Source organism: Mytilus galloprovincialis, chromosome 8 (assembly GCF_965363235.1).
Source record: "Mytilus galloprovincialis chromosome 8, xbMytGall1.hap1.1, whole genome shotgun sequence".
Lineage (NCBI taxonomy): Eukaryota > Metazoa > Mollusca > Bivalvia > Mytilida > Mytilidae > Mytilus > Mytilus galloprovincialis.
Window position 1 is genome coordinate 66,254,280 of NC_134845.1, and position 9,556 is coordinate 66,263,835.

General features: G+C 30.1%; 1 long non-coding RNA gene across 1 annotated transcript; it reads right to left on the reverse strand.

Annotated features, from left to right (window-relative positions):
• Positions 1 to 1,098: 1,098 nt before the first annotated feature.
• On the reverse strand, positions 1,099 to 7,527 carry LOC143042403 (uncharacterized). Its single transcript, XR_012967972.1, has 5 exons — positions 7,265 to 7,527; positions 4,939 to 5,008; positions 4,266 to 4,331; positions 3,346 to 3,425; positions 1,099 to 1,536 (listed from the first exon to the last, which is right to left on the reverse strand). It is a non-coding gene; the product is annotated as an uncharacterized LOC143042403 (long non-coding RNA).
• Between the last annotated feature and the right edge of the window lie 2,029 nt (positions 7,528 to 9,556).

The window sequence follows — 9,556 nt, forward strand, 5'->3', positions numbered from 1 at the left end:
GGGGCATAAAAATTGTCGACGTGAACGAATATTGCATACACAATCCTTGATTAAGAAACTTGTTAAAAAGGAATCAATTGCTAACCGCAAAGACAACTATAGATTGAATCTATGCTAAATTAAAGCATGAAACCTTGCTAAGAATAATAATTTTATATATTCGAACGAAGAATATTTAAGAGTTATTCTCTGTAAAAACCAAAGAAATTCATGGGACTGTTCACACCAATGTCACAGATTTTCAATATCTTTTCAATATTAAGCCCATATGATGCCCTGATAACAAAAATAACTTTCATTTTTGTTTTTGGGGTTTCTGTTGCCATGGTTACAGGTCCCATATATATAAGCCCAGTAACAGAGTAGCAAAATCTCAAAATGCATCATTTTTCAACTTTCATTATTTTTAACAAATACACTTTTTTTAGCCTAAATCATAGATATACTGAACAAATAAAGGTCTGGAATAACACATTAAAGTAAACAGACATTGTCTTGCACCCATTCAAAACATTAAAACTTGTATCTGAAAAGTGCCGATTTTGCATTTTTTCAAACTGCTGAAAAAGGCATTTTTTTAGTAAATTTCAAAATGATTTTATTCTTTTTCCCAACGTCACATTTTATTTAATTAAATCCCTTTTTCCATGGCCTTTGAATATAGTTCCCAATTATCTTAAGGGGTATTTCGTCCTAAGTATTCTGGCTACTGTTTTTTTTAAAATGTTTACTATCTAATTGGTCCTATCAGTTGCATATATATATTGAAATAAGTAAAACATGTGAAAAAAAATATTGTTTAAAGTGAAAGTAGTGATTTGGTCAAAATGAAAGTAAGGTAAAATTCACAATGGAAAATCCCTTATCAAATGGCAAAATCAAAAGCTAAAACTCGTCAAAGGAATGAATAACAGCTGTCATATCCTGAGTTGGTACAGATATTTTCTAATGTAGAAATGGAGGATTAAACCTGGTTTTATAGCTAGCTAAACCACTCACTTGTATGACAGTTGGATACATTTCTAGAGGTTACAGGTAGAACATGCAACTTGAGGTGCGACTATGACAAAATAATTGGCATTAACAAAGAGATTAACAGAAAACTTGAAATCAGTTTTATTTTGCAGCTAGATGTCACATAAGATTTATTCTCAGTTATGTCTGGAATCATTTGAGAAACTCAATTATACAACATGGTCTGTGTCTAGAATGAAAGTATATGTTGTTTGTGGCGCTAAGATTCAGCCTTTTCCAATGAATCAACAAAAGAACCAAATGAACCTTTTGGTAATACTTGAGGTTTCTGTTCCTGGTTATTAGAACTCAATTACATTGTTAGTGAATGAAGGACATCTTCTATATTTTGTGGAAAAACAGTTGTAATAATTTTCTTCATTCTTTCAAGTAATCTATTACAACTTTTAGAATACATATTCTAGGAACTCCTTTCTTCTTCTGAAAAACACCTCATCCTAACTGCTTGTAAAAATTCATTAACATGGTGAAATTCATGATCTGGAAACTGTTGGATTATTTCTAAAAAAAGAAAGTATTTTATTTTACAAACTTAATCAAATATGAGGTATAAAGCAATTTTTACTAGTTTAGATAATTTTTTCATAATGATTGATGCTTACACAAAATTCAAAAGATAGTTTTGTTTTTCTCATGGTTAACTTTTGAGTGCATTATTTATGCACTTTTTATACATCATTTACAGGACTATTATGGCATACCGTTGTCCGTTTGTCTATCGGTCATCAACATGTCGGACATGAACTCAATAAACTGCTGCGCCATGAGTGCATGATACGCCTTTCGTCTTGTGTGTAGGTTTTATGCCATCATCAATATTTTCTGAGATACAGCTCGACATGTGGAAAATAAAACTTGCATACCAAAAAACTCAATAACTCTAAATATAAACATTTTGAATCATCACCAAAACATTTTCTCAAGTTACAGTACGACATGTTTCTGCCAGACAGACAGACGAGACAGACGGAGAACATTTGTATACCACAATACGTCCTGGGCATATAAAAATGTTTTAATTTGCATAGATAGAACCAAGCTTGATACATCTCTATATTTGGATTGTGATTAAACATTTGACAATTAAGCTATTATGGTTCAATATCCAAACTCTAAATAGATTCAGAATGTCAAAGAACACCAAGATTTCAATTTTTGTTGAAATCAAACAAAGTTAAATTTGGGAACTTGATGTGGACCAACTTGAAAACTAAGCCCATAATCAAAAATCTAAACACATGTTATCAAAAATCAAAACACATGTTATCAATAATCTAAACACATGTTATCAAAAATCTAAACACATGTTAAGATTCAGCATAACTAAGAACCCCACCCTAAATACACAGTTTGATGAAATCAAACAAAGTTTAGTTTTGGAACCTTTAGACCTCAATATGGACAAATTTGATAACAGGGCCCAAAAATCACAATAGTGGTTAGATTCAGCATGTAAAAGAACCCCTTATATTATTTTTTTGTAAAAATCAAACTAAGTTTAATTTTGGACCCTTTGGACCTTAATGTAGACCTATTTGAAAACGGGACCCAAAATTAAAAATCGAAATACACAGTTAAATTGGGCTTATCAATGAACCTCAAGAATTAAATTTTTGAAAAAATGAAACTAAGTTTAATTTTGGACCCTTGGGACCTTATTAATGTAGATCAATTTGAAAACGGGACCCATAATTAAAAATCTAAATAGACAGTTAGATTTGACATATCAAAGAACCCCAATAATTCAATTTTTGATAAAATCAAACAAGTTAAAACCAGTTAAAAGTTTAATTTGGGACCCTCAATGGACCAATTTAAAAAAGGTACCCAAAATCCCAAAACGTAATACATGTTTAGATTCAGCACATTAAAGAAGCCCCAAAATTCAAGAATAAAACTGCATTGAAATTGTTCAAGAAAGAAGCAATTTATAAAAAGTAATAGAAAAGTATTGTTTCTGAGTCATGTTTCTCCCTATTGCATAGATATTTCTGATTAAAAGAAAAATTTGGCTCTAATTTTGGCCTATTGATGTTATAATCACTTGTAACCATTAAAATTGGTATTAAGTATAGCATGTATAGATTCCCAAATGATGTTGACTGGAACTGGACAAAAGATTTTTCATTAGATTAATGAACCCCCCCTTCCCCACCCCCCGCTTTTGCCAAAAAAAGGGAGATCCTATATATAGCTAGTTTGTGGGGGTTGAGTAAAACGTTAAAACACAATTTTAAAATATTGATTGAGAAACTGTTGTTGTTGATTTACAAGGCAAAACACTTTTTAATCTGTCTGTCTAAATAATACCTGTGATAAAAATTCCATGATGCTACTTATAGAAGTGATGCTGTTTCATTCACTTAAATTCTTGCCTGTGTTACATAACTCTGAAAAATAAAAGGTTTCTGATGAATTCATGTTAAATTGCTATTTCCCCTGGTTAATTCTGAGGAATATGTCAAATAAATCTGGTTTTGAAAAGTTAAAAAAAAAAGAGGAACATTTTTCACTACAATATAACTCAGTTAGTGGCACATAAAATATTGACTCTGAGTGATCATGGCTGACCTATACTGTTTACTTCTATGTTCTTTGATCTCTAGTAGCGATATTATTCATTGGCAATAATACAGCAAAAAAATATTTCATTTTTGCAAGTAATAGTTTCTAGGGGTTCAATTCTATGCAATAACTTTATGATTATTTTTGATATAACATTTGCTTTCTGTACACCTTTTCAATAACAGTTTGCATTGATAAAATTTCTTTAAATGAATAAAATTGAGAATGGAATATTTATTACAATGATTACACAACCTTAGGAATAATGGATGTCAGCACTTCTGATTGTGACAAATTTTACCTTTCAACTGATGTGTTATGGAACTTTGTTAATTGGAAAATATCCCTTATGTTAGATGTCTTGGTACTTGTGTTTTATATTTGTATATTGGCTGTCTTATATTGTGTATATACTCTGTATGTACTGTATATTTATGAATTTCAAGTAGTGAGACTATAATAAAATATTGAATCTGAATCTGTCTTGATGTTAGAAAGCATTGCTCAGCAATTGCATAAAATACAAAGTTAATTATAGTTCATAGTATAAATAGAATTTTCTTAAATTGATTGTTTTGGGGAAATACAGGGATAAATTATTTGCCAACAAATTTTGGAAGAATAAAAAAATTACTAAAGTGGGTTGATGTGGTCTGATAACATACATCTTCTGTTGTTTCCATCTTTTCTAGATATGTTGGCAGATTCCCTTTTCTTCTTCATGATTTAACCTTTAAAATAAATTTTAATTAATACTAACAGGATCTAAATACAAACAGCATCTATAATAAGCTGAAATATTTGCTTGTAATAAAAATTAAATAGCAAGATATAAATTTAAACAGCAATTAATTCCCTTCATATTCAATCACTGTATCTTACTAAATATATAAGGCATTAGCAGTTTAAAAAAATATTTTCTATAGGGGAAGTAAATTTTTATTTTTGATTATGTAAGAATAATAATTATTTACACAACAATTAAATTGATTCAGCTCATTTATATAGAGAATAAAAATAAGAATCAGCAATATAAACAGCAAATAAGTTTTGTAATTTTTGTTTAAATGCTTATTTTTTCATAGACAAATAAACATTATTATGATACAGTTATAGTATCATTTGTTAAATAAATTAGGTTCAATTTGTGAAAAGGATAAGACTCTCCAATATATTTTTTTCTAGCCTTCCTGACTCAGGGAATGTAGCAATTAGTCTCTATTCTTGTACGTGAAGACTTTGTATGACATACATGTATATCATAATAGTATTACTAAACACATGCTGAACCTTTTGTGAAGATACAAGGATTACTTTTAAACAATATATTGCTACTACTTCATTTCTCCTTCAAGTACTGCATCATTGACATCTATTCTTGTTTTCTTCAGAAACAAAGTACAATATGCTGAAAAAAATTATAGCAATTATTTATAAAACTACAGTAAAACATTGAAACAAGTTCTGTGTTAATCTATACATGTATTGCTGTTCAAGATTTATTAATAATGCATACCAATTATACTAAACCATTCACAGATGTTCAACAGAGTACTCATCTATTTTCTATCATTATACTATTTTTTTTAGAATTTTTTTTTTTCAATATAACTTTTTTTGGGAAGCTTGTTATTTACAGCTTCAAAACATTGTTAAAAGATACTCCTTATTTAGGATGTTTTAAAAACCCTATCAAATCTCAGGGTGGGGGAGGAGGGATATTGAATACACATCTAATCTTGGGTCAGGGGGTGGGAAGGGTGATATTGAATGCAAATCAAATATTTATATTCACAACCATGGTGTTATGTAAATAGGAGTTTTAAAGTTTTGACAATTTTACAGCTAAAGTACTGTTTTCAAATAAATATCAAATAATTCATAAATTGTAAAAAATAATAGATTAAAACCATGCACTCACCATTCAGGGGGTTAATAGGGTTTACCAAACAAAGAATAATTAATATAATGCCCAATTATTGAATTACAAAATAATTATGAACATAATGATTGGAGATAAGTAAGCACCAAAATTAAAATAGAGAATAATGGGATGCAAAATTAAGAAGAACAACTGTGGAAAACAAAATAATAAGGTAATACAATATAGATTATAAATCACAGAATGGAGGACAAACATTAAAAAGAAATCAAATTATTACAGAAATCTAAATTTTAATTATAAAATCATTTTCCTTAGAATTTTACAGAATAATTATTTGTTTTAAAAATATAGAAAATGTTTACAAAGTAAATAATACATAAATATTATATGACCCCAATTCTTACACTCATGAAAGGAGGTAAATTAAATATCTGTTTTGAAACTTATTTAATACATAGAAAGTGCTTCCTTTTTTCATTAAAAGACATGTTTGTGTAGGATTTAATAATGTCCTCCATGAAAAAATGTCCACCGGACACATTTTGACAATATTTACTTATTTAAATGTGTCCTGGACACAATTTCCTATGAAAACATGTCCTTAGGTATGAAAAAGTGTCCATGCACATGGACATTATTCACTACCATAATATTGTCCAGGTGGACATTTTTTTCACAGGACATTGTGTCCGCCAGGGCACTTTTTTATATGATTAAAGTATTAAATGATTCCATTGCCTTGTTATTACTGGAAGCATTGTAACTTTAATTACGAACTTGAATTAATTGTTAATTTGACATAAAAATTGTCTCATTGGCACTCATACCATCCTTATCTTCATATCTATATTTTTTAATATAATTATATACATGTTAGATGCTGTTCTATTTTATTTTCCTTTGAAGACACAATTAAATAACATTCACTACGAAAATTTGTTCAGCAGATGGACCATATTTCATAACTGTTGCTGTAAAATGCTGTCCACTTAGGAGACAATATTTCATGGCAATGGACATTATTTATTTTTAGATTGCCTTCTTATCTGACATAATAAATATTACAAAGTTCTTCATATTTGATTTTACACTCCCTTCTTATTGTTATTCTTTCATTGTCATAACCATTTGTTTGGAATTTCTTAGAACTTAAATTTCTCTATATTCACTTCCATCCATTATTTATTTGTTTACAATAGACAATAGACAATAGACAATAGACAATAGACAATAGACAATAGACAATAGACAATATTTTATTCGCACAAACACATTTACATTAAATGGTTATGGCATACAAAATTAAGACAATAAACTGACAATAGTTAAATTGTATATTGATCAATATACAAATTACATTTGTATATTGATCAATTTCTCACCAATCCTTAATATTTTAATTAAAATTTAAGTATAATAAAACTTTGTAATGACCTTTGTATTACTTCCCTTAGAGGACACAATTTAATAGCAACTGCTATGAAAATTTGTCCTGTGAGTGGACACTATTTCATATTGTTAGCAGTAAAAATTTGTCCTTTTGAGGGACACCATTCCATGGCAATGGACATTATTAAATACCAAATTTCAATGAAAAAGTGTCCATGTGGACACTTTTTCATAGGACACTATTATGTCTTACATTTGCATTGTCTTAGTAATTGAGGATGTTTTAACAAATAATCAATAATTAATGATAATAATGAAAATTTAAATATTACATAAAATAATCAAAACTATAAAAGGGGAAAAAGGGGGAGGTCATGTCAAGTTACTCACATTCTGTCTAGTTAATAAGATGAATAAAATCCTTTTCCTTTGGTCCGCTACTTGCTAGTTTAAGGCTAGTTCTGTAAGGTACCGACTTGAGTCCAGAATCCTTGATGTGGTCAATATCTAGATGAAAACTTTTTGTTGGCATAACATGCGACGTGCACAATTTGAATTGTTGTTGTTTTTTTATTTAATTGAAACGGCTGGTAAAAATACAATATTGATGTGAAGATCTAGAGCTACTTATGGTTTTAGACCATTCTCAGACAAAAAAGCGTTCAATACTTAGATCATAGTCCAACAGTCCAATCGATTGGTAGCAAGGATACAGCCGATGTGGTTTACATATTTAAGATTTGGATCGAAATGTCTTTGTTTGGTTGCTACGGATAATACAAATTACCTTAGTCGTATTGGCACAACTTTTAGAATTTTGGATCCTAAATGCTCTTTAACTTTGTACTTGTTTGGCTTTGAAACTATTTTGATCCGAGCGTCACTGGTGAGTCTTATGTAGACGAAACGCGCGTCTAGCGTTTTAAATTCTAATCCTGGTGCCTTTGATAAAACACAACAAATTATCATATATTGTCATACAATAAAACTTTACCCCTCAGAAAAAAGAATCTAAATGTCAATAGATTAGATACCAGGACTAAATTTTGTATATACGCCAGACGCGCGTTTCGTCTACAAAAGACTCATCAGTGACGCTCGAATCCAAAACAATTAAAAAGGCCAAATAAAGTACAAAGTTGAAGAGCAGTGAGGACCAAAATTCCTAAAAGTTTTGACAAATACAGCTAAGGTAATCTACGCCTGAGGTAGAAAAGCCTTAGTATTTCAAAAATTCTAAATTTTGTAAACAGTTAATTTATAAATATAATCATATCAATGATAATTCATGTCAGCACAAAAGTGCTATTATCATAAATCATGCAATTCTAAGTTTTCTAAGACTGAGTAGGCAGGCTGTCGGAATGCTCTGGTTTTCTGCAACGGTAGTCATATTTTGGGACCATGAAAATGTGTCGGTTAAAGAATAATGTTGGAATAGTCATGTGTCCTTTCACAAGATAAAATATAACTGTACAATTCATATGCCTTTCATCTCATTTTTGCGTAAATTTGAGTCAAAAAGTCAAAAATAAAAGAGTGGGTCAAGATTGTAATAATTTCTGGGGCTACGGCTGGTCTGGATATCAAAATAAGGACTGTTAACAGACACACTTGAGAAAAAAGCAGTCCTTTAGTTCTGAATGAAATTGAAGAGGAGCATAGAACCGATCTATGATTATTCAGTATTCCTTTGTTTTAGTAAAGTCATCTGAAACTTAAAATTTAAAAAAAACAAGAATGTGTCCAAAGTACACGGATGCCCCACTTGCACTATCGTTTTCCATGCTCAATGGACCGTAAAATTGGGTAAAAGATATAATTTGGCATTAAAATTAGACAGATCATACCATAGGAAACATGTGTACTAAGTTTCAAGTTGATTGGACTTCAACTTCATCAAAAACTGCCTTGACCATGTTGACCAAAAACTTTAACCTTAAACTCACACTTTCATTTTCTATGTTCAGTGACTGTGACATTGGGATCAAAAGTTTAATTGGCTCTTACATTAGAAAGATCATATCACAAGGACCATGTACGTTTACTAAGTTTTAAGTTGATTGGACTTCAGCTTCATCAAAAACTACCTTGACCAAAAACTTTAACTTGAAGCGAGAAGAACGGAGGCACGGACGAACGAACGCACAGACGAACGAACGGACGTACGGACGGACAGACCAGAAAACATAATGTCCCTCTTCTATTATAGGTTGGGCATAAAAAATTGAAGATGTTTTATTTACTTGAATGGCAAAGTGTTACTCTAAAAGCAGGATTTTGATATTTTTTTAAAACAAAAAATCCTTAATCTGGTTGAAATGGTTCATGAATGTACCAATTTTAAATTATTGACCCCCAGACACTCATTCGCCGATGTTTTCTCTATGTAGTGACCTGTCGTTTTGATTCAGGCCAACGAGGTTGTGGTCATAGTGGACATAACCAAAAATTTGCAGTAAATTCCGTCCTATGTAGTTCAATAGACAATCAATGGGGAAAAGTGCAGCAAAATAAACTAATAATTTGAAGAATCTTTTAAACCCGTACATTTAATTTCTCGTTTTGGAACAGGAAAATAACTAGCTGGGTTCCAGTTTTTATACATTCAAATATAAAATGAAAATATTCTTAATTGACAATACAAAAAACAAAAAAATTAATTATAATTATAATAATATA